Consider the following 26944-nt stretch of genomic DNA (forward strand, 5'->3'; position numbering starts at 1 on the left):
ACATCATTTATCCCTCCATATTATTTGTTGTTTTACCTCCAGACCTTTCAACTGTACAGTAAACTTACTCCATTTGATCAAACAGAGCAGAACTGTATCAAAAAGTAATCCATCCTACCATAATCAATTCTTCCATACGATAATGTAATATATAAAGCCATATCATATTCTCCTGTAATACAGCATCTTCTGTATTCAGTATGGGAACCAGCAGCACAGTATAAACAGATTAGCACAGCATTAGTGCTGGCTGTGTCCTGTATACAGTGTTTCCTAATCGGGCAAGGCTATGTCAGATAGCGAGCCTGCAGCTATGATGTATTCCAGTCCACAGCAGGCGACCCTGGCTGAACCGCGCCTGGCATACCACTATTGGATAATCGCAGCTGGACAGGAAGTGGTGCAGGAATAAAAAAAGAAAGAAAAAGGGAAATAAATGTCAGAATAGAAGATGCTCTACTTCCGCTGTTAACAAACTAATGAAAAGAGAGAAAGGAGGAAATTCCCCAGGGGGGAACAGGAAGGGAGGGGGCGGCAAATGGAATAGTAACAGTGATTTTGCCTTGTGTGTGGAAGTGTGTGTGTGCGCATGTGCGGGCCGGGTGCTCACGTGTGCATGTGGAGGAGTACTGTAGGAATCGGTTTACAGTAGTACGCGTGAGATTGCTTTCTAGTGAGGCTTTTATTCTAGGAATGTTTGCATTGGTTTGAACACGGGGGGCACAAACTTAATTAGGACAGGGACCCGTGAGCACACACACACACACACACACACACACACACACACACACACACACACACACACACAGTCACATACTGACACCAATATTAGCTCCAGGCAGACGCCGGCACTAGTGTTGTGTTTCTCACACACTCGGTCAGGGAGGAGCATGCACACACACACATGCACGCACGCTCGCACACACACACGCACACAGAAACACAGAACGCCGGTTACCATTAGCTCTTTACATGTCAGTAATACACACACACACACACACACACATTTACAAAACGGGTGCTGACCGCAGACCAGACTACTGACAAGAACACGCTGAAAGCCCCGAGACCACAACACGCTGGACGGGACAACACACACTTTGTATTACCGAGGTCTGTGTGTTTATGTTTAACTGATACAGTGAGTAAGAAGCTAATGGGAGCCGGCATCTGTGTGTGTGTGCGCACGCAGAGGAGATAGGCATTCACTGATTAATGCTTAGGTAACAAAGTCACAAGACCCCTGTTCAATACGGTCACCTGCCTATTTCATGATTGAGAGATAAAGAGAGAACGGAGATATGAGCAGAAAGGAGGAGGTAAAGAAAGACAGAAATCTTTTGTGCAAACTGGCATTTAAATCAGCTGTGAAGGCGAAAGAGCCAGAAAAGACATGAAGGAAGAGGATGAAGGAGAGAAAATTGATAAGGAGACAAAAAAGGACAAAAGGACACAAAGAGATGGAGAAGTAGAAATGAACTACTTTTGTGTTGTGTCCTCTGTGCCGGTGAGCCAGCTGGCTGTGGAGGCAGCAGGGGCATTTAAATCGCCCTGCTCTAACATCAACCAAACCACTGTTAGGACATTCAAGACTCCTCTGGACAGGGTTTTCTTTGGTTTCACGGTACAACAACAATTAGTTTAATTTCAGAACATTTGCTCTCATGTAAAGCACTAGAAGTCACAATATAATGACTTATGATAGGAGCTTTCACTGTCCATCCTCAGTACACAATCAGACAGAAATCTTTTTCCAAAAAGGGGGTTTGTAGTCTGGTGCTTGTCTATTTTGGGGCATCCTTCACATGCAAAAGTTTAGGAAGCCCCGTGACATAAACACTCAAGCCCGTCCACAAAGACACACACACATACACACACAGCCCCAGCTGGAGCACACAAGCTCCCTTTGTGCTGCATTCCTCACGCCTTTTAGCCTTAGCTTCAGCCTTTAGCTTAGCTCCTCTCCATCTGCGCACACACACACACACACACACACACACACACACACACACACACACACACACACACACACACACACAGAGCAACTTTCTCCTGCTTTTGTCTGCAGAGCGGTAGCTGTGAAACAGCTGAGAGGTTGTGGATAGGAAGCTTGTCTTACCGTGGCCAGGCTCAGGCTGAGCACAGAGGGAGACACAGGGTCAGCTCGGTGGAGTAAAATCCAAAGGAGGGTTGCTGGTTAAAGCGTCAGCCAGCTCAGCAGATTCCCACTACCTTCTCTTTCCTTTCCTGCTGCCTTGCCTTCCTGCCTGCGCTCCCAGCTTTGTGTGTGCCTTGTATTTTCCCTTTAAATTGCACAGGCTGCCTCCCCCCACCTCCTCAGCACACACGCGCACCAAGCCAACACACAAAACACACACTACTCCTGAATATGACACTGTTGTCAAAAGCATGCAGTGCTGTTGTTGTTGTTATTTATATATATTTTTTTCTTATTCTACAGCCTGCAAGGGAATAAAGGGGAAAAAAACAGACCAAAATAGAAATCCTCTTTGTCTTTCTTCTTCTCTCCTTCTCTAAAAAAAAATAAGTGACTCTCGTTTTAGATCGTCTTCTTCTCCTCTGTCTGTGTTTCTCCTGCTCTCTCTCTATCTCTATATTCTGTCTCGCTTTTTTCCCACTCAGTAGTCAAACAAAGAAAGGAAAGGAACAGAGCGAGCGCACACACGCGCACAAACACACACAGACATACACAACACACATTTGCTTGCTGCTTTCTCTCTCTCTCTCTCTCTCTCTCTCACTCACATACACATGCACAGGCTCGGAGCCCAACCCCCCAGCCTGCCTCCCTCTGATTTTTTTTTTCACTCCCTGCCTTTCTCTAAACAGCACCTCCCCCCTTTCCACCCCCCATCCCTCCCTCAGCCCGATCTGGCCTCGTTCTCATTCGTCTACCACCCCTCCCTCTCTCCTCCCTCCCTCCCTCCCTCCCTCTCTCCATCTTTCCCCTCCCTCCCTCTGTGTGTCAAACAGATGGGATTGGAGAGCAGAAGGAGCCTCTGTGTTCGCTCTCTACCTCGATATTTCTTCTTCATTAATGTGATGTAAGGCTGATGGAGACATGCTTTCACCTACAGTGCACACACTGATGATTAAAAAATAAAAACACAAATCGATACAGATGCAGATAACCTTCGATCGGGATTATAAAACTCTGCAGCCTGTTTTTAGTGCACAGATGTGGATTTATTACACCAACATCTTCACACCAACAGATGTGTGAAGCTGGTGATAAGGCCTTAGCATAAAAACCAGCTAACATGTGGCTCGGTGGGAACAATGGCTTCCACACTCCAAACCTGTGGCAACATGACCACTGGAAAACTTAGCAACTCTTTTCCTACATTTACTGGCTTCTGACGGCATGCCTTCAGTGTTTTGTGTGGATTTACTACATCTCATTTCTGTTGCTAATTAAATCAGTTAGATTAGATAAGATGATTGCTTTGCTGCTGTTGCCCTTCTTGTGAACTCAGGTCTGCGAGCTTCTTTGTCAATTTTGAACCTTAAAGGATCATTCTGGTGCAAGAAACCCGAGCAGTTAGACGACCAGATAGGTTGAAACCAAGTCAACAGTTTACATAGATTATCTAAACCACTGTATTTGGAAAATGTCTCCAAGTATGGTAGCACAAAGCTGAACCAGGAAGTTGGTCTAGTAATGGTAATGGATGTTTACAATGGTCAGTACTGTAATGGTAGTTATGTCATCTTGCTACTGTTTTCTTCTCCAAAATAAACTCTCAGGTTTGGCTGACCTGGGGTTTTGTTTAAAACCTGGCTGATTGATTGCTTCTATTCTTGCACGAAATACCTTTTTTATTACTGATAAGACTGATGGCCAAAACTATAAAAATAAGATCCAAGTTGTAAAAGAAACTGAAATATCCTCTAGGAGATTGAATGTCAGTTCTATTTGCACTGTATTATAGATTTCTGTCTCTTTTTCCACTTTTATCAGTGTGTGATTTTTTGTTTATTTCCTTGAGAAAATCACTTTACATTAGTGGAACAAATGCCTCCAGATCAATATTATTTAGTGTCGGACTTAAAAAGTCTGACAAATGAAAAACCAACCAAATCTATTCAAAATGACATTTACAAAGTCTAATATAATGTTTCCAAGCAAATGAGCTTTTGTTCAGATATATTTTAGTTCTGTGTACTATTAACTATGTTGGTACAAAATGTACCGCATTTACAGTGGGCACAGTAGTGCCCGCCTGTTGGCATGTTACACACACACAAAATGCATACTTCATGTTTCCTTTTCTTCATTGGGAGATATTTCCTATAGCTCACATTCAGACTCTCTCTCTCTCTCTCTCTCACACACGCACACACACACACGCACCCACGCACGCACGCATGCACGCACACACACACACAGACAGCATGCCCTCTTGAGTGTCAGCCACGTGCAGGAAGATGGAATTCCAGAGAGGAGAGAAAAAGTACAGTCGGAAAGCCGGGAGAGAGGGAGAGAGGGAGAGGGAGAGGGCGGGTAAGGGGTGACGGTATGGAAAATACAGCATGGAGCCGCTGCACTCTCTGACCAGGGCATAGGCTGGAGGAAATATAGGCACTATTACTGCACTCACTGACTCCTATAGACTGCTCCCCCCGTTCTCCCTCCCTCTCTCTATAAAGACGCCAGGACACCAGGAGACACAGCTCCAGACTGCATGACCAGAACAGAGAGGTAACAGAGAATACTGAGACAGAAACACTGAAGGCAGAGCTGAAGACTTTCCGTAAGATCAGCAGCTGAGTATGCGCCAGTTGCTGAATGTATCTGCCCTCTGAAAAAGGATCATTTCAACTTCTGGTGCATCACTCTTACAGATGCACAGTGCTTAGATACAGATGTTGCATTAAGCATGTTTGTTGATGTGCACATGCATAAACCAAAGCTGTTTGAAGTGAAAACCTTTCATCAGAGAACAGCTGCAAGGGAAATTTATGATGCATTATTACAGCTGATAACCACCTCTAATTAGTTTTATCTCAAACGTCTCAGTCAGAATATCCTTGAACTCTGCACATTTGAACTGACATAGATGCATTCTGGGTCAACTGTTTAACCCTTAAGAAAGCAGTTGGTGTGTAACGCTGTGTGTTATTAGTTTCCATCAACTCAATGATAAAATCTCCACATGATTGTCATTGCTTCTTTGTCCATTTTGTATTGTTTACACTGTTAAATTAACATAAAGACACACCCAGAAATAAGCAATGCCTTCAGTATTAAACTGAGTATAATTGATATAATCTTATTATTTATACAGGGATGCAAAGACAGGCTTTCTGAGAGGAGCCACGGAGCCAGACATGCACACTAGCTTAAAATGTGTTGTGCAGCTGCATCTGCAGCCTGGTGCACCAAACACTGAGGAGTTAAACAGAGGAAAATCCAACATCACTGAAGTTAGACCAACAAGGAACTGAGACAATGAAGAGAATGTTTACATTATTGTTATAACTTTTAATTTAATCAATGTATTGTCGACACCTACTGTATGTGAATAGCAATAATACGAGACTTGAAAGTGCAGAAGCACTAATCAGACTTTAACCTGTAAAATTTGAAAATGAGCAAACTATTGTAGAAACACCTTATCCCTAAACTTCACCTAGAGAGGTCAGAGCCATGATTCAAACCTACAAAAATGTTTCTTCACTGAGCCTCCACTGGGCAACAAATCTTTGCTCCAGGTGAGGCTTGAACTCACAACCTAACTTTGCAGATTAACAAGTACTCCACACGGACCGACTGCACCACTAGAGCATACTGTATACTGTACACCAGCCAATGGTTTGTGTTTTTCCATCCTTCATTTCTAGTCTACTGCCTGGGGCCCTCAGTGTACTGTAATTAAGCATTGCACAAGAACAAAATGAAACAACACACTCACAGAGTAGCTAAAATGTTCTGCATGTAAAATCACAAGATGGTGTCCTCCTAAACTCAGCTGTTTGTTTCTCAAAGTTCAGTCAAACTTGGGTTTTAAACTTGGCTTTTTTCACCGATTCAAACTACTGTCATCTTATTACATTTTATCACATTTAGATATCCTCTCATTATCTGGGGAATTATTCCACTGTTACTTCCAAAAGGTGATAATAGTTTGATGACAGCAGTTGTACTGTGTATGAACCTGCGCGTCAGTGTATGTAGCATGCTTTCACCCAAAAATTAACCCTGAGGCAAATGCTGTAAATAAGACTGAGAATTTATCAGGTTAAATGGGGGCAAACAAAGGGAAGTAAAACAAGGTAAGTCGATGGTAGAGAAAAAAGAGCGGAGGAGGAAACCACCCAGGGAGGGAGGAGGCACAGGAGGAGAGAAGGCCAGTCAATATGGTGGCACATTACATAATTCTCTCACTGTATTGATTTATCGCCTTGCTGATTTGGCCCCTAGCCAGTGTGCAATAGCATTTATAATATTTGACTTGGAGCCCAGACAGAGTGAGTGAGGGAGAGAAAGAAAGAGAGATTCAGATGGTGAGGGCAGATAGATGTGACTGATAGAAAGGACAGTGAAAAAGAGAGAAAGAAAGGTAGAAACGCAGAGGGTGAGTAATAGCTGGGAATTTTGGGATGCAGCCAATGTGACACAGATAAAAAGAGTGGAGAGAGAAGAAACAGCAACAGATAATGAAAAGAGACGGAGGGAAACAAAGCATTAAAGAGAGCGTTTAATTGTGTGAGATGGAAATAACCAACATTTGAAGGAGAGGAAACAAGAGCGAGCAGGGCTGAGGAGATAGTGACAGATCGAGGGAAGGTGGCAGAGAAAGAATGTGTGTCAGTGAGTGAGTGCACTACAGGTTATACTTGTTGCTGTAATCGTTACTCTTATGTAAGAGCCAGCAGCACCGGGCACACTGGATCTGCGGGACAGACTGGGTTTACTGCACACACAGAATGTCTTCAAACACTTTACAGTAGGAACAAAAAGTGCCTGTGGCCGCATATGCTGGATATAAACTACAGCAGCATTCACAGGTCACTCTCAGACTGCATCCACGCTAGCTGGCTGAATCTGAAAATACGTTCTCTCTCCATTTTGGCTCTCTCTCTCCGCACACTCAAAACCTTGAGGGAGCAGCTTCAACAGAAGTGCTTGTGGGATGGTCAAACACCATTTGAACCCCCCTTCATAATTTGTTGATGTCATTACTGGGGTGAGGGAAGGGGTTGCAACTAGGGATGGGAATCATCTAGATTTTGACGGTACTACTACTTTTATTGATACCACTTATCGATCCGGTGCTTTAATGGTAATGTTATCGGTACTTTTTGTCATTTTGCAAGAAAAAAACTAAACAAATGAACAGAATTATCAATGCTTATTTTCTCATAGGAGAAAATATTCGTCATTCATGCATGAATGTCTTAATCAGAAACGGAGAAGGTGAGATGAAATGCAGGGGAACATTTATGTCTCAATAATAAACAGGAAATCTATTTTCTTAATTTCTCAAGTACCAAAAGCAGAACCGATAGCGCCGGAGCTTATCCATACTCTTTAAAGATTTCGCCCCGGGGCCTGTTTAATACTGGGTTTCGGTACCCATCTCTAGTTTCAACACCATGAATGTCTCAAAGAAAGACTGAAAGTTAGCATTGTTGTCCACATATTATCAATTATCGCTTGTTGCCCCTTCTCTGACAGCAGACTTTCCACGCTTCACCTTTAACCTTTGACCTTCAAGTGTGATTGTTCAGAACGGCTATAAACATTCATGCCTTCAGACGTGTTGGGACGACATGTCATATGAATGGACCTGATGGGAAAACGTGACTTCTGTCGCAGTAAAGAACACAACTTTCTATGGGATCAAACTCTGTGATCACTGATACAAACCACACAGTGCAGGTGCTGATTCTCTATTTATGATTACTCTGTGATACTAAAACGGTGATTTGACTGACATACAGCAGTATTCGCCTGGTTAGCAGGTAGCATTTATGACCTGCGATTAAATCAATACTTTCAGCTCTATGAGTTCTCTGATAACAGAGACAGAAAAATAAGTAAATCTAAATCATTATCAAATTTGTGGGTTTGGCTGCAACACAACACAGAGGAGGGCAGAGCTGAGGTTTCACCAGCTGAAACTCAGCAGAGTAACTGGGCTGTGTGTGTTCACTACGTGCCAGATGTTGGCTGTGATGTGCACTCTTGCAGTCTGAAAATCAAAGTAGGACAAAGAAGAAAAGATTAAGCTGTTTTCCTATTTTGAAAAGCCTGGATTCATTTTTAAGTGAGCTGACTTGAGTGTAGACAGTCACACATTCTGTTCACTAATATTCCCGTTCTTTATGACTCCCTTCATACAGCAGCATCAGGGCCTCTCCTTTCTCCACCCCATCCTCCATCCCTTCTTTCCCCTCTGGCTCTTCCTCCTTGTTGTGACATCTCTCTTTCACTCCCTCTCTCTCCATCTTTGGATGAACTACAGACGGATGAGGGGAAGGAAGCGGAGATAAAGGCAGAAAACTAGCTTAATGGGCTGAATGGAGCACAGAGAGGGAGAGGAACAGTAAGAAGATGGAGGAAAGAGAAAAGTGGAGTGAGAGACGGAGAGGGAGGCTGAGCTAGAACAGGCTTTCCTTGTGCTACTGTGAATAATTTACTTTATTCCCCCCTCTCTCTCTCTCTTCCTCTCTCTCTGTCTTTTAAAAGATATATTCAAGATATATTCAACGGAGGGGGGGGGGTGAGCTGATTAATTGCCAATTAATGTTTAACGAGGTACAGCTGTGTTCAATTAACACTGGTTTAGGCACTGTCTCTCCCGACACCCCTCCTACCTCTTTCTCTCCCCCCATTGAATATCTCTCCTTCCCCTTCTGCTGTCGATTCCTCACTATAGCAAGTCTTACTCGAGGGAGAGACGGAGAGAAAAAGAGAGGCTGATCCACTGAAAGTAAGACGCTGATTGGAGACAGCACTATTTGATCAATAGCTGCTCAATTTAAAAAAAAAACAAACAAAAAAACTTACACGCATGATAAATTTATCCAACAAATAAGACTGGGTGCAAATGTGTCAGAGCAAGACTGGAACATCTGGGCTGCTGTGGTTTTACAAGGCATTACATGCCACACTATTTCTTTGCCTGGAGCAGTAACTTCCTGAAGTCTCTGCTGGTTTTCTGAAAAGAGTCCCAGTGATGACAACACTTCATAATGTCTGTTTCCCCTTGTTTCCAGTCGTAATGCTAAGGTAAGCTAACTGGCTGCTCGCTATAGCCTTGTGGTATCGATCCTCTCATCTACCGCTATGAAAATGTATTCCCAAAAATGTCAAACTATTCCCAAACTATTCCTTTACCAGCTACATTTTTGGCATTGATGGTCCAGTTTTATTCCAGAAAAGTTAAGGGATGATCATGATAAGTTGAAGATCTTAATAAAACCCAATCCAGTTGTTGAAAGACTTAATGATGGATATTCACGTTTGACAAGTCTTCAAAATACTAAATTGTTTTGTAAAGGGTTTTAAGGTAAGAGTTAGCCATGTTGCAAGTGCTATTGAAAGGGTTTTATGCAAAATTCAGCCATCGCATCAATCTGAATCCTTATGCAGCACTTCCATGCTGTTTTCTTTCATCCACAAGAAATTCTGAAAAATGATCAGGATGTAATATCAGGATGAAATGAAAGAAGACGTTAAAATGACTGAAATGGTAAAACAAGTCAAGACGTTCCAATCTGAATCTGTGGACTCATCATCATAAAAGTTAACTTCATAAGAGTTACTTTATAAAAGTTATGGGCCTTAAAAAAACATCCCACTGTAAATAACATCTTAATAACTGATCCACTACTTTTATCTTTCACCTGAAGGATCTACAATTCTAAATTCTGTGATTTATATTCACTGTTTAATTTCATTATCAGATTAAGTAGTGAGCTATTTATTTGGCAACTTCCTGTCCTTGCCAGTGTTATTTTCGTCCAACAATCCATCTGATGCCTGCGTTATCTGTTAAACAATCATGGTTGTCTGGTTTGATGACGCCTACAATATGTCAACGCGGTGAAGTTCTTAAATGTCACACTGTTACATTTTCTGTGTCATTTGAAGTTGCCAACAACAGAAAAGTCCCTGGAGCAGCTTTAAAAATGTAACAACACATGACACAAATTCCATCAGTTCCGAGCACAGGCAGATTGTATGTCGTGATGTGCGATGGTTTCAGCTCAGATCGCTGGTGAACTCACTGGCACTGAGACATTTTAATTCTCCACCATGCCTCCATTTGCCCAACTCCTTCTGCAAGCAAAGACCCACAGGGCTCACAAGTTTGATGCCTTCTTTTTTCCCTCCCTCTCAGCCTCCTTTTCCTTTATCTCGCCTTATCTCTTTCTTCCCTCCGTTCATCTGATTCATCATCTGCCTGGAGCCTCTCCCTTCCTCCCTCCTGCCCTCCCTCTCTGTGTCTGTCTCTCTGTCCAGGAACATCACTGGTCTCAATTCAGATTTGTTGCACTGTCGGTGGGTACAAGACTGAAGAACCTGTCTGCCCTGACTAGTTCATGGCTGATACACACAACACACACACACACACACACAAACACAGAGCGACCATGTCATATGTAAATATGAGAGTGGCAGATAGTGAGGAGACAGAGAGCAACAAGGGATGCAAAGTATCGCATCTGTCTGGTGGAGTGAAAGTGTGTGTGCAGCCGTGTGTGACTGCCATTGTGTATGTACTGTACATATGTGTCTGTTTGTCCCTCTTCTCTGTTTTTGCTTTCATTACATTCTGAAACATCCACCCATCTGTTCACAAAGGAGAGAGAGTGTGAAGAAGGGAGGAGAGGTGGGAGCATGCAGAGCTGGCTATCACTCTTCATACCTGCTCCTCCTCTTCCTCTTTATCTGCTCTCTTTCTTTGTCCTCTACCTCCCTGCCTGTCTCCCTCTCTCTCCTCCTCTGCTTCCTTATCCTCCTCTCCTCAAATCCCTCCTCCTCCCCCTCCTCTCCCTCCTGCCTGTCTCTCCTCTCCACTTCTCCTTTCATCTTCAGATTCAGGCAGAATGGAGTTCAGCTTCCTCTAAAGACCCAGCAGGTGTGTGGTGTGTCTAATTGTACGTAAGTGTGTAAGTGTGTAAAATGTGCTTTAAGTCCTGCGCATGAGAGCTTTTTTTCCTACCAAGTCACATTGTGTCTGTGTTTGTAGCTACTGCATGTGTGTATTAGCTGTGTGTGTTTGTGTGTGTGTTAGATATCTTGTTTCCTCAGGGGAGTCCAGGCCCATTTCCACTGTCTGCTGTAGCCAACCAACCCAGCAATGCATCGATAATCTATTAGGGTAGACACACACACACACACACACACACACACACACACACACACAAACACACACACACAGATACACTTGTTCTTCTTACCTGCCACTGCTGTGCACACTCAGGGTGTGTACTGACTGTAACTGGGTGGGCCAGATATCGCCTGTACCTGAAAAGCAAGCATACCACAGAAATAAGAAATGACACACACAGACACACAACATTCAGCTGCATTTCATTTCATTTCTAAAGCATGGTCACGACTCTGCTGCCATCCACTCCTGCAGTTTCAGGTTTTTTCCACCAGCTTTTGGAACCTTGCTGCAGAGATTTGCTCCCAAACAGCCACAAGAGTGTCGCCGAGGTTTGGCATTGATGTTAGGTGATAAGGTCTGGTTCGCAGTCGGTGTTCCTGGATGGGGATGTGGAGGCCAGTCTAGTTTTCAACACCAAAGTCACAAAAATATTTCTTTACGGACTTTGCTTTGTAGGCAGAAGCACAAAACCTGCCTCAGACAGAATGTCGAGGTCACAACTCAGCTGACTCACAAATGTATAAAACTGTTAATTACACACATTATGCTCAGAAATTCGAGACAACTGCAATGTATCCTTGAATTCATTTTTCTGCCCAACACCTCAAACATCAAAGAAACATTGTTCAGGCATCATAAGCGCCAACCCCAATACAAGACATATTTATGTACTAGGATCATTTGAAAGAAATAAAAGACGCTTTTGTTTTTCTAATGAGTGAAGTATTTAGGGTGTATATATAGCGGTATAAATATTTAGCCTGTAAACACATATGGCTTATGCACAGATTCAGAAGCAAAGTAAGACACAGTCTGAATATTAATCAACAACAAAGACAAGGAGACAGTGTAGCAGAACATATGCAGAGGCATTTTAAAAAACACAAGATCTGATGTAATTTAACACACACACACTAACAGACACACACAGATACGAAGGCAAACAGAACCCAATGTACTGACCAACCTCACAAAGTGGTAGTGATTACAGCTGCCAGACAAGACGCTCACCCACTGTCATTATATCCTCAGACACAGATAACACACACACAAACACACACACACACACACACTTAGAGAAATATTGACAGACACGCACAAATAACACACGGCCAGACAAAATACATAAACAAGATACCAGCATGATGTAAGAAGGCGCAATATCAGACATCGCCATAATTAAAGCTAAAGCCTGTTTATCGACCACTTAAGTAGGACAGGAGGAGCTAAGCCTCCAAGATGCAGCTTGTTTACAATAACACAGCCATACACAGATAGTGTAACTACATTTTAAGCACCATCCTGCTGCCAACCTATATTTATTATACCCACATACCACCAGGTTTGTGCCACAGAAAGAGGGTCAAAAAAAGTCCAGAGGGATTATGGGAATGCTGCAGTAGCAGGCAGATACAACATACTAAAAGCTGATAATTAAATGCCGAGGAAAGTATAAACTGACTGAGTTTTAATATGTAGTGGGTTATCTTCAGTCTCAGTTTGATTTATTTATCATGCTTGACTATGGCAGCCAATCTTGTCTCATCTGGGTCAGTGCATAAATGATAACTGATATTAAATTAGATCTGAAATGTCAGTATTTTCTGCTTTTTATGTGTTTCATTATATCATGAACTGAATGTCTTTTGGTTTTGGACTGTTGATTTATACAAGCAATTTGAAAAAAATCACTGTGATCTCTGGGAAAACGTCTTCTAAAATTTTCTGAAATTCTACACACTAAATAATTAATTAATGAATTGAGGCATAGCTTAATTGATAATGAAAATAGTTACTTGTAGCATTGAACTGGCCGACAAGTTAGCAACAAACTTCTAAACACTTCTGATTGGTTAAACTGAAAATCAGACTACTTGTACTGATACTGATGAACAGTTAATGTAACTTCACTCTTAGTGGCGGCACACTGCTACAGGCTACTGTTACTTCACTTCCAACTGGGTGAGAGTGAAAGCTTGAGACTCATTTCATAAAACTTATGATTGGGTCTGATTGGCAGACAACACTTTCCAACAATGCAATTGAAGTAGTGAAAACAAGCCATTGTTGAGCCAGTTGTTGAGCCAGTGATCCATACTGGCACCAGGCTGCACTTTATTAACTGTGTCTGCTTCAACTTTTCATTTTATTTGAACAAATGTTGAGAAAACCCCTGAATATTCTGAAACTTCCTCTCTGTGAAATTCACTGCTGCAGACAAGAGAGAGTGTAGGTCCCCACTAAATACTATCACTCACACACACACACACACACACACACACACACACACACACACACACACACACACACACACACACACACGAGAATACTACTTAGGCTGTTGTTTTGTCAATTTTATCACCTTATTGAACTGAAATCAGTCATTTCTGTCACAAATTAAAACCTCCAAGCGCAAAAACCCGAGCAATCATTTCAGGTAAACCCTTAAATATTCCATCATCTACTATTTTCCTCTTGAGATAATCCCTGGATTCCAGCCTTTTGGAATTCCTCCACAGATTATCCCTTTGCTTAAACCACTCCAGGGCCAAGGAGAGGGGAGGAGGGGAAGGAGGAGAACAAGGAGGGGGAGGGGGAGAGGAGGGGAGTCTTGTTTTAAGATGCTGGGAGTCTGTGAATCTTGCTGGGCTTGCAGTTCCCCCTGCGGACATGTTTTGTGCACATTGAGGAACGCTTTCACTCCATCTCTCTGTTGTAACCTCCTCCTCCCATCCCCTGTCTCCCTTCTTTCAACCTTTTTAGGTAATAGAGGTACACAGGTAGACACAGACAGCCAGGCTAACTCACAGCAGCTCCCGTGATCTGCCTGACAACAGCCTGAGGGCCCACACATGGGCACACAAAACAGACGCACATGCATACCATCACAAGAGAGAGAGAGAGGTAAAAGAAAATGAGAGACCAAAGAGAGGCCCCGGGACGGAGCCTTGAGGCACTCCAACCTGGTGACACAGCAGCAGCAGCCACAGCAGCAGCTTCCCTCCAGCCTCTCAGCCAGTAAACCCAGCTAACCACCATTTAGAAGCCGCTCTACTCTTGTTTGCTAACTGCCTTTGTTAGGAAGAAAACAATGAGGAGCCCCCCACTCTCTAATTTACAGGGGAGTTGGCTCATTCCTCTGAGTGGAATGTACAGTGGGAGAAGCTTGCATTTCATGACTGGGTGGAGAGATTGGTGACATGGGAGGGGGTGGGGGTTATCCGGCCTGAGTGGGGCTGCGTTGAGGGAAGGGTGAGTGAGTTTAGCAGCTATTTTTAGATGACATGTCATTTTAAACTCATGGTCTGTTCCTGTGCTGTGGTCAAGGAATGAAACACTAGCAGGGATATGTGGACCTTTACTGATTGATAAGGTACAACCATGCAAAGAGGCAATCATTTTTTTATCAACCAAACCTGCTGTAATTCAGCAAAGCTGCAGTCTCACCCAATGAACACAAAGAAATCCATAATCAACAAAAAAAACAATGTAAACACAGGACAAGTTCAACAGAAAACAGAATACACAAGACAAATACTGAAATCCAATCTACAGATGGGACAGCCGACAGAAATCCCCAATAAACACACCTTAGATTGTGAAAACAACTCATGGTCGCGATTGAGGCTTTCTGAAATGCACATAAAAGCATATGCAAACAGCCACACAATCACTCTGTCTCCAAACCACCACCCACTCAATCCCACTGTCACCTTACTTAACCTGCAATACACCGCAATAGCTGAGAAAGACTCTGGGAGAAATACAAAACGGAGAGGAAGAAGAAAAGCAATTCAAGATAGGCTTGTCTCAGTAAGCCAGTGCCTGAAATGAAAGCGAATGAAAGAGAGTGAGAAGAAAGGGGGAGAGATGGAGAACATATGGCGTGTGAAGACCTAGTTTCCTTCCCCTTCCCTCATATCCTCTGCTTCCCCTCATCTCACACACCTGGGACCATTACTCCTCATGGAATCAACACCCAACTAAAACTCTACTTTCTTTAATTAGTTGTCTCTCTTCCACCTCGCTCCCTCCTCCATCCATATGCTCCATCTCTCTGTCGCCTTTCTTCTCTCTGTCTTTCTCCAATCTTTTGTCCTGTCATCGTGTCTTACCAGCTTGGATTTATTTTATTTTCAGACATCTCTACACCTTTTCCTATTCAACTATTCAATCAAAATATCTATTAGACAAAACATCACCAAAGTAGTGTATAATATATAAAAGTGTAGCTCTCACACTTTCCATGTTTACCGCTTCACTCTGTATACTGTACAGGTCTGTTTGTCTGGGTGTGGAGGCAGCTTGGCAAACAGGATTGAGGGAGTATGACTATTTCCACATTCTACTGTTTAACTAATCAATGACAAATTGATGGAAGAGACAATATACTGCTGACAAAGTGGGTCTGTGTGTATGTGCATGGAAGGAAGGAGAGAGCTAGACAGGTCTAGCTACAAGAGGTAATAATTCAAATCCCAATAAGACAAAAAAAAAAAAAGAAGAAATACTTATTGTGTGATTTTAAAAATGGAAACAGTGGTCTGTACAGAAAGTGAGATATTAAAACCTGAGTCTGTCCAATGCTACCAAGCAATATAAACACTTGAGCCTTTTCATTTTGCATAAGAAATTATAATTAAGTCATTCAAGTGTCTTGGTGAAACAGGATGTGCATGTAATATCTCTCTTTAATGTGTATTTACATATATAACCTTATTTGTGCAGTACCCTTCTTGTAATCACAATCAATTCCAACCTGAGCTCTGCAGTAGTGTTACAGAAGTGCTACCAGGTCCCATGTAGTTACATTGTCGGGGACTCAAACGTGACATGGGCACGTAAAATTGCCAGCACATCTTTGGAGAAAAGTGCATGTCTGAAAGTGGCTACTGACTTGGCTGCTGGGCTTTGATGTGTGCAACCTGACCTCAAAAGGGACACGTCATTATATGTGCAGTGTGTCTGAGAGGGACATAGACAGGGCATGAAAGAATTTATTGGTTACTTAAATCACAGTGACCTTAAACCTGTAAGCCCACATCAAAGTTGTCTACATGCTATATTCTACATGTAGTAACTTTCTCTTTAAATGAGAAAAAAGAAACGAACGTTTATGAATACCATGTGTAAGTTCCCCAAAGAAAAATGATGTGCCAAAGAAAATGCACACTTAGAGCAAAGGTGTATGGAAATTCAGGTACAGCTGAAAAATACAAACAACTTTAACACTTCTTATAACTGTCGAAAACAATTATAAGACACCTCGGAGGAGAGTCATTGAGAAAAACACAAGAAAATTGTAAATAAATGTCAAAACTGGATAAAGCATACCGTTAAAAAGGGTAATGTCTTGTCGAGCGACAGGAGTAACTTACCACCTTGTGATTTATGATTCCTAATAAGGCCACAGCTCACTTGAGTTCATGACAGCCATTATTATGAGTTATAGTACTTTTAATGAGAGCCATGTTGCTGTCCTTACAGACTGGCCCAGGTCTGTAACAGTGGAATAATGCAGACAAAAATGGCGAGACACAAAGGCAAGAAAGCAAAACATAACCAAGTCAATGGCCTGACTTTCCATCACAAATGACAGGGACACAGATGCCCAAAATTAAGTAAATCATGATGGAAGTAAAGAAGCTTCTTAATGTTTCGGTACAGGCACTGAGTCTATTTGAAAAGGAGCAACACTGCAGACTGAATGGTGTAAAGTTTCCCAAATGAGGAAATGTAATGCCAAATTAGGTTCTAAAAAGAAACAAAAAAGCTCAATAAAGATGTCTTTGTAGGGAAAAATTCAGAGGAAGCTTCACCCAAATGTGCCTTTCAGTTAGTTTTGTCAGTGCATCATGGCATGTCATGTGAGTGGATGAATATACAGTGGGTGATGTTCTGCGAATGAGGCTTTTTGTTGTACTAATTAGAGCATGGAATGCAATGAAATTCAGTGGGTGGAGACGACCAAATGACGCAAATGCACTAAATCAGCCTGAGAAGGAAAATCCCACAACTGTGTTCAATATGCTGGAGCATGTGTTGCATAGTGGTTCTAACTTCTAAACTGTGTGTGAGAAAATATGGATGTTTGACTCTGACTGCTTACGTGTACTTCTGCCAGTGCACATTTGTAAACTTCTCCTCCCTTTGCCTGGTTGCTAGGAAACCTGCTTTGGGCACGTGCAGAGGCCTGACTTTTGGGCCTGACCTTTGACCCCACAGAGCTCTAACCCTCATGACCTCAGCAGTGGTCTGGCACTTCATTTTCTGACCACTCAGAAGATGAAGTGCCCACACCTCACTGTGGATGAACACAGAGTGGGTGTGAGGGAAAGAGAGAGTGTGTGTGTGTGTGTGTGTGTTTGTTTTCCATTTGCTCTACACGGCTTCTCTTTGCATTTAAGTCATTTTTATGGATGCTGAAGCTTTGATCCAAGTGGCTTTTTGCTGAGCTGTTCAAAAAGCTTCTCTGAACACAGACACACCCACAGAACAACATACATACACACTGGACTGGCCACAGGCTTTTAGGGGCCCAGGGCAAGATTTAGTGTCAGGGGCCCTGACCATACTATAAGTCAGACATCATCACCTGAAATTTGGGGCGTTTTCGTCACTTTATCGAGTTGGTCCCGTGTCAAAAGTTTTAGAACACCTAACACCTCCATTCCTCTAGATCTTATTTAAATTTACAAAATTCAATGTCTCAGTGCCTCCAAAATTAAAGCTAATTAACTAAATAAAAGTTTTGACTCCTCCAGCAGCTGAACACACCTGTGGCGTTCTTTCTAAAATGGAAACCAAATATTGCTCAGAATTTTGTCCCAACACTGTTGCAGAAGTTCCCACGAATGTGTTACACTCGTAGTTTGCTTTGCTCTCAGCTGTCAGAGCTGTCCGCTTCATCCCAAACCAGATCCATGGGGTTTAAGTCTGGAGACTGGTCAGCTCTTCTATCATGTGAAGCCTCTGTCTGAATCTTTTATTCTAATGTTTTGGCTCATTATCTTACTTGCCTTTTTCCCACCATTCTGATAAAAACATACAGTTCTAACTCCTGCAGTAAAGTATTGTGCTAAGAATGCATCAGAGGGTTTGTGAGTCGTCAACCTGTAGGAACTGTTTGCATTAACTTTCAAGGCTTCATTTGCTCCATTGCTGTAGAAAAGCTGTAGGCTAACCAATTTTCTTAATCCCTTAAAAAAAGGCCTTTTTTTTTTTTTTTTTTTTTTTAAACCTTGGGTAGTTTAGTACCTACTTTTGTACCATTTAAGGTTATTCACTGGACTTGAACTGATAAAATCGCAATCAAAACTGGAGAAATGGGGGTACAGAGTATTGCCTGCACAGTGTGAACTATGAAACACACAACAAGCTCCACACATGGGGGCCACCAGGAAAGGGCGGGGACTTGGGCAGTTGCCTAGTTTACACACACATACATACACACACACACACACACACAGAAATCCACATCAATGCAGAGGCACAGAAAAGGTAGAATTCTGGGTCAGAGTATCACAGACAACCAACATTATTCCACTGTACAAATACAGCCCTGCAAACAGAGAGGCAGAGATAGCTGTGTGTGTGTGTGTGTGTGCCTGTGGTGTCATTTTGTCTTGCTAGCAGCAGACACAGGCTCGCTGGGGAGGCGTCACGCCTTTATTTATTCATCAACCTTCTGGGAACTAGCAGTGAAAGACAAGGTCAATACATTATTGCACAAGTGCATGCACAAACACACGCATGCACACACACACCCCTTCAGTCCACCTATGGAATGATCATATATACAGTAGATACTTTTGTTTTTAGCATACCTCTATCAACACATATATGTATACTGTAATACATATATGTATTACATGCACGCACACACACACACACACACACACACACACACACACACACACACACACACACACACACACACACACAGAGTTTAGAGACTTGTTGGCTGACTGGGCCATGAATTGGAGCCCAGAAAGCACACAGACCCTATTAAACGCTGCCGGATCTGCAACACACACCCTGTTAAATGCGCCAGATCAGCTGAGTCAGCACGCCAAGAGAGAAAAGACAGGAGGTTTAGACAAAACGAGCCCCGTAACCAGGAGACACAGCTCACAGCTAACACACACACACATAAAACTTTACTCATGATAATGTATAGTATGCTGACATACTGCATGCCCACAAGTACAGAAATGTGTGTACAGTTACAAAAACACAGAGGAACAAAGGAAACCTGCAACACGAGGGAAAACACACACACACACACACACACACACACACACACACACACATATAAAATGCAAAGAGACACACACATACACAAACACACACACACAACAGTTTGGGGAACATAAGCATGTGCTTGTGTTACTTCGCATCTGGCTCCTCTTAGAGCAAGACACAAAAGAAATAGTGTGTGTGTGTGTGTGTGTGTGTGTGTGTGTGTGTGCCATTTGGTCATTGCTTTGATAGCTGGCGAATGAAGAGGAGGGCTCACCCATGAGTCCAGACAGGAGAGAGAGAGAGGGGGCCAGCCACTGTCAGATACTCAAACACAAACCACATGCAGCTGTTCAGTGTCTGCCTGAGAGGCACGTCACACACACACACACACACACACACACACACACACACACACACACACACACACACACACACACACACACACACACACACACACAGACAAACAGACACCGTAGCAACAGAGGCAAACATATACTTTTGTTCTTTGGGCAGTGGACAAGTGTGTGAGACTTTTTCACCACCACGTGCATCTCAGTTGAAATCCTCAGTTTGTGTGTGTGTGTGTGTGCATATGAGTGTGCTTGGCTCATAGTGACTTGTGAGTCACCTAGTGGGTTGTGGGTCTGACTGTGGGGTAAAAATAGCCCTGTGTGTCAAACATGGTTACAGAGTGATGATGAAACAACTGACTGTACCAGCTGTTCACACACACATTGTTTTGGATGCATACAACTCCATAAAGTCATTGTCTAAACTCATTGCACAAACACTGTTACTTGCCAGTGCTCTCTCTTTTTCTCTGTGATGTGTGTGTGTGTGATGTGTGTGTATGGGCGTCAGTCTGTCTAATCTTACTTGCCCCCACTTTATCTGCAGGACACCCCTGTGCTAGTCTCACCAGATCACAGAGAGAGAAAAAGAGGAGGGGGGATGATGGGAGAAGGACGACGCAGAGATGAAGGGAGGGTGGCTGACCTGAGCGTTTGATGTTAAAGTTTGGAGCCAACCAAGGAAAACTTCAAACACTGCATAGAATTAAAAAGATTACTTTCCCTGTGTGTACACACACACACACACACACACACACACACACACACACACACACACACACACACACCAACTATCAGTCCACAACAGGTCAGCATACCCTTGAGACAAAGACAGAAAACAAAGAAAGAGAGAGAGAGAGAGAGCTGTTATCTTCCCTTTAGTCAATCTCTCTTTTGTCCGTAAAGCAACTTAAAAAACTGATCCTGATCCAGCACGGTCTCAGTCTGCTTTGTCAAGAAAAACTGACCTGAAGGGACAGAAAATGATCCCAAATAAGACTGTGGCATCTGTAAGACAGAAAATGTCAGAATAATCTAATATGACACGCTAAATTTGCCTCCATGGAATCCAACTGAAGCCTGTAATACACACACATGTAATGTAATTCATTTTAACTATAATGCAATTTTACACAAGTACACCGTGAAGCTGTTGGTCTGTGTGTTAATGTGTGAAGTACTGATTAGCAGGCGTATTGTGACAGAAACTGTTCAGTGTCCAAGTTCGACTGATTTTAGTTTGGTTGGTGTTTGTGTGCAAAACAATATGATCTCTACACTCAACGAGCACTATATGGCACACCTGTACACCTGCTTATTCATGCGATCATGTGGCAGCAGTGTAATACACAAGACCATGCAGATAGAGGGCCCGAGCTTCAGTCAATGTTCACATCAAACATCAGAAAGGGGAAAGCTATGGTAACTCAGATAACCACTCTTAACTGTATAAAGCAGAAAAGCATAAGCTACAACAGCTAAACACCACGCTGGGTTCCTCTCCTGTCATCCAACAACAAAAATCTGAGGCTGCAGAGGACACAGGTTGATTAAAACTGGCCAGTTAAAGACTGGAAAACATAGACTGATCTGATGAATCTCAATTTCTGTTTTCACTTTAAAATTGGATTTCTATTTCTATATCCACTCATCAAAGTAACCCAGAGGCTCCATACAAATCAAATCTAGAGTAGAACCAGCGGAGTAACATCAAAGGCCAGGGTATGCTACAAAAAATGGTTTGTACAGTATGATGTTCGACCATATCTGACGGTAAAAGTGTTTATAGCTCCTTCGCACGGCCACACTCAAAGGCAAGGTAAAAAGCTGGCTGTCACAGAGTGGTGAGACAAAATAATGTTTAGATGGAGATAAGAGCTCACGTAGTTGTACAGTTTCCCCCTCAGAGGCATTCATGGTGCAGCTGTACATCCACACAGTGATAGAAGTAGTTATGAAAAATGAAAAAACAGAGCTTGAGAGAGGAGGTCAAACCTTGCTTACTTCTACGTCTCTACACCTGACCAACTGCTGCATGAAGCGGATATGCGAGTTGGATTGCTGGTTTCAGAAAGATGTATGATTGCCGTAAGCTTCAAATTTAGCCATGGCAAAAGTGCACACTTTGATTGAACCATACCGACCCATTTGCAGGCCGTTTTTATTCACCCGCTATTTTGTGCATGGGACGCTAGTATAGGAAAAGTTCTGTGAATACGAACATATGTATATTGATACATCGGACTGGTCCTTTTTGGTCATTTTCAGAATGTACAGCAGATTATACAACGGAAACCTCAAATATATGTTATCATCAGGCAGGTGAGTGTTAAAGGTTTAAAGTAAAAAGCACAATTCTACTGTAAAACAGCAAGAGTTATAAATCTTATTAACCAGAGCAGAGACTGAGACTGAGGAAGCATTAAACATGTGAAAAATCAAATTCTTAAGATTACTCAAAAGCAAAAAGAGGAGTTAAGCTAGTTTACTGTGTCAGTTAACTGTGGGTATATGTGCGCGTATACAAGCACTCTGGTTTGTGTGTGTGTACTGTTCTTTAATGTGAGGTGTGAAGCTTGTGGTTTAGGAGTCATTACAAGACAGGCATGGTGACAGACAGATTGGTAATTAGAAAGTTGTGGGAGAGAGAAAATAATGAAAAAGAGTAAAAGGGAAGATGAAAGAGCTGAGTACTGAAGAAAGAGGGAGAGAGAGAAAGTCAAATGGTCAAATAAGAAAGATAAATAAATCAAATAAATCCAAGTTGAAATGAGGGTGAGGGTGTAAAGGGAGAGTGACAAAGAAAAAGAGGTTGAGAAAAATCCACTCATATCCTCATAAAGTCAGCCAGAGTGGCAGCTCCGTGGGTGGCTGTGGAGGATGGAGCACACACACTCAGTGAGTGATGCATGCTAGCCGGTCTGAGCCTGGTGGCTAGCGCTAGCCTTGATTGGTTAGGCAGCTGGTTTGATGTGGAGCCCACACACAGCGACAGGATGACAGACACACTGTAACACACACACTGCAGAGAGAGGGGGGCTTATATGTGTGGGTGTGGGAAGGGGATGTGTTGAGTTGGGCTATATGTATGTTTATATGGGAAAACTGCGATTGTACATCTGTGTGTAGGGGCTTGAGAAAGACTGAGTGTATGAATGTTAAGTGAGTTGGAAGTTGTGTGGGAGAGTATTTGAGAGAGACAGAGACACACAGAGAGAGAGAGAGAGAGAGAGAGAGTGTGTGTATGTGCATGCATGTGAATGTACAGGTGGACAGCTGATACATGTACACCTGTGTGTGATTTGGGTGTGTGTGTGTGTGTGTGTGTGTGTGTGTGTGTGTGTGTGTGTGTGTGTGTAAGGGTTTAAAGTTTGCCTATGACTCTGAATATATGTGCAGATGTAAGGAACAATGCCTGTGTGTGTGAGGGTGTGAAATCGAAACGCTGAACACTGACAAGAGATTAGGAGCAGTGCAGAGTGAGATGGTAAGATAAACAACAAGAAGAAACAAAAGACATAACATGAATTTATAGAGGAACAAAAGGAAAAGAAAGAAAAAGAAATGAAGAGTAGTGGGAAGAGAAGTGTATAAAAGGACAGGAAAAGGAATCGTTTAATAAAGAAAAAAGGGACAGAATGACCTCTAATGACTGAGAAGAGAAAGAGACAGAGTCTACAGAGAGAAGGAGGGGAATGATGGAGAGATAAACAGAGAGCGTGGAGTGTCTGGCCATGACCCAGCTTTGTCTTTGGTTTCAGGGGAGGGAGGCTGGCAGAGGCAGGCAGGCTGGCTGCTCTGGCTTGGGGCCAGGCCACACACTGTGCCACGCTGCCCAGGAAAAGCCCCGGCTTGAGAGGGACAGGGGGTTGAGGGAGGGGGCGGAGAGATCCAGTCCAGGCTCCCCCAAGGCACTTCAACAGGCCCCAGGGGGCACATTGTCCCCCAAGCTCAACCACTTGACACATCTGGTCCCCTCAGCCTGGTGAGGACTCGTTCACCCTGGCAGTGCTCTGTGGGTCTGTCTGGGGTCTAACCAGAATTGGAGTGGCCTGGGGCCGACTGTACAGACACAAGAGCAGATAGTGGGGCTAGAATAAATCTTGCTTCTGCTATTGGCTCTGTGAATTATGGGTGATTACTGGACACTAAGTTAGTTATGTTCAGAAAAGGCACCCTGTGGGATTGTCTTGTAAACAAACAGTTATGTTTACATTCAGTGTTTCATGTCCCAGCTTTTGTTCTTGTATCACTACTTGTCTTGGCATGTTACCATCACCCCCTGTCTGTAGAATAGTGTAAAATAGGTATTTCATCACCTGCACACAAGCACAAGGCTAAAGTGACAAACATTTTAAACGAAACACGGAAACATCGTCAACATGTTGCTTCATGTTGCCACTAGAGGCAAAACTCACCACACCGTCCAACGGCTGCTACAAGCAATTATTTTTATTATCGAGAAGTGTCTTAATTAGCCAAGTGCTGATTGGTTGGTTGGTCACCGGGAAAAAAAAACTCCAACTGCCAACATTCAGTCACAGACAGACATCGCTTACACGGTTGGTCCCTTATTAGACAGAAATGTAACTGAGCTTCTTGGTTTCACCTAACTGGACGTATTTAGTAATAAAATAATAAACAGCACATAGAGACATATTCCGATGAACAGCAACAACTTCTTTATTTTCCTAACGCGTGTCACAAGCTGGACTCCTTACGGCGACTCTCGAAACACACAGTGACTACAGTCTGTTACAGTATTTACGTAAGTTGCACAGGAAATCCAAAGTGTGGGACCATTTGGAGAGGCTAAAGGACGACCCCGAGAAGGCAGCATTCAAACTCTCAAAGCAAAAAGAAAAAAAAAAAGGATCATACAGATCAACACTGAAGGTTAAATGTGCTTGTGAGGCAAAATAGCTGTTAAACACTTCCACTATGAGCATGGTTCATGATTTTATGCAGTCAGCTGTGTGCACATCAGGTGTGTGTTTGTTGTTGTTGTTCTAACTGCTGATCATAGGTGCTCACTAATTGGATATTTTACAGCTGCCTCTGACTCAGCCATTGACATCTGATCAACTTAGTTCTGTCTGCCTCATGTGGCAAAGAGTCGGGCCAGTGTATCCAATGGGTCAACAAATCAAACCAAGTCAAGGCATCGGGACAATCTGGCCCAACTTTGAGAAAGTGGGCCAAGTTTCCTAAACTTCACATTGTACATCAATGAAAACGTGAAAGGCAAAAGACTCTGAATCAAAGCCAGAAATATTCTGACTGGGATCAACTCAGCAACTGCATCAGAGGCCAAAAAAGATCTGACAGTGACAAGCAACTTGAAGGCAAGAAAGCAACGGCAGCATTCAGCCCAGAGCCACTAACTAATGAACACTGTTTCACCACCACTTGCTATGACTGATTAAAACCCAGTGAAACCTCCCTATATCAGTCTCTCACTCACTTTTCTAGATTTCTTAAAGCTACACAATTTTTTTCTGTTCTCTTTCCTGCCTCTTTTTCTATTCCTTTTAATGTCTGTGGGTCTCTGTTGTACCTCTGTATCCCTCTCCCTTTCCTGTTTGTAATGAACATATTTGAATTAAGTCACTTCAGTGGTATGACTGCTTGTAAGATACAAGCTGTGTTCAGACCTTCCGAAAACTGAAAAACAATCTCTTCAGGCTGAAAAGATTTATTATTTGGTTAGAAAATATGTAATAGTGCATAATCCTCAACAGTCATAATAGCAAAACTGAGATCATGTTTTCAAAACTGAAACACGCATGTGTTCCACCTTTTAGCTTTGTTTGTTTCAACCCCTAATGAATCAATTTCTCCATTTCCTATTTTTCCATTTCTTTAATCCTTCCTCTAGCTCATCTATCTGTGCAGAGTACATGTACTGTATGTACATTCGTGTGTGTGTGTGTGTGTGTGTGTGTGTGTGTGTGTGTGTGTGTGTTAGAGCATGTAACAGCCCGAAGGCACAGAGCTGACTAAACTCCATTTTCCAGCTGCCTGGACAAGCCAATCAGCCACAAACCTCAGAGCCTCTGTTTCCGGAGGATGGGAGAGGACAATCGCCACGGCGACATTGCACCGGGATTACATCACTGATAGCGGGAACGAAAATATGTCTTTCTAATGTGTGTTTGGTAGATGTATGCATTCATTTTGGCACAGGGCGAAGACTGTGTCTGTGTAAATGTGCATTCACTCATATCCAGTGTCTACAAAAATGACCTCTGTGTTGAATGTACAATCACTAAAGCTCAAATTACTACCAACCCTTCCTCTCTCTGTGTCTCTGTGTTGAGATATAAGGTTACCACTGGCTCCAGACAGTGAGGCTAATACTCCTCCTCCTCCTCCTCCTCCTCCTCCTCCTCCTCCCCCCTCACCTCCCTCTCACCTGACCGGAGGAAGGGAGGAAGGCAGGGAGGGTGGGACGGAATAAAAGGATGAGAGAGCAGAGACAGAAAGGGTGAGAGGAGTAGGAGGATGAAGAAACTGAATGGCAGGGAGGGGTGGAGTGATAGAAGACACACACACAGGCAGAGATTTATATAGAGGGAGAAAGAGAGATGAGAATGAGTGATTGTCTTGTCCACCTGCGAGATTGCCATGAGGAGAATGGACAGGAGATACAGACATTGCGCACACACACACCCACACCCACACACACAGACACACACACATGGAGACATGAGATCTGGGGCAGCCACAGCAGTCAATAGACAGAAACCTAAGATGGAGGAAGATGGGGGGCCCATTTGACCCCTCCCTGCTTGTCCCTCCAGCCGCCCCCCACCCCTAATCGAACTATGCTAGGGGCCCCATCAGGGTCATGCACAGACAAACAGAGAGACACACACACACACCCCTGACCCTGCCCTTCCCCCAAATGAGCCCCTCATTGATGAGGTCACGGCCTGAGAGGTCAAATCCAAGGGACAGAGAGCGAGCGAGCGAGCCAGA

General features: G+C 43.1%; 1 protein-coding gene across 1 annotated transcript in view; it reads right to left on the reverse strand.

Annotated features, from left to right (window-relative positions):
- kdm6ba (lysine (K)-specific demethylase 6B, a) overlaps window positions 1–26944 on the reverse strand; it is a 94443-nt gene that overhangs the window by 47925 nt on the left and 19574 nt on the right. The window contains exon 4 of the mRNA XM_023400642.2: window positions 11437–11503. The gene's annotated coding sequence lies outside the window, so the exon portion shown is untranslated. The remainder of the gene's footprint in view (window positions 1–11436; window positions 11504–26944) is intronic.

This window comes from Seriola lalandi, unplaced genomic scaffold, assembly GCF_002814215.2.
Source record: "Seriola lalandi dorsalis isolate HSWRI2012SDOR001 ecotype SW California unplaced genomic scaffold, Sedor1 jcf7180002052764, whole genome shotgun sequence".
Lineage (NCBI taxonomy): Eukaryota > Metazoa > Chordata > Actinopteri > Carangiformes > Carangidae > Seriola > Seriola lalandi.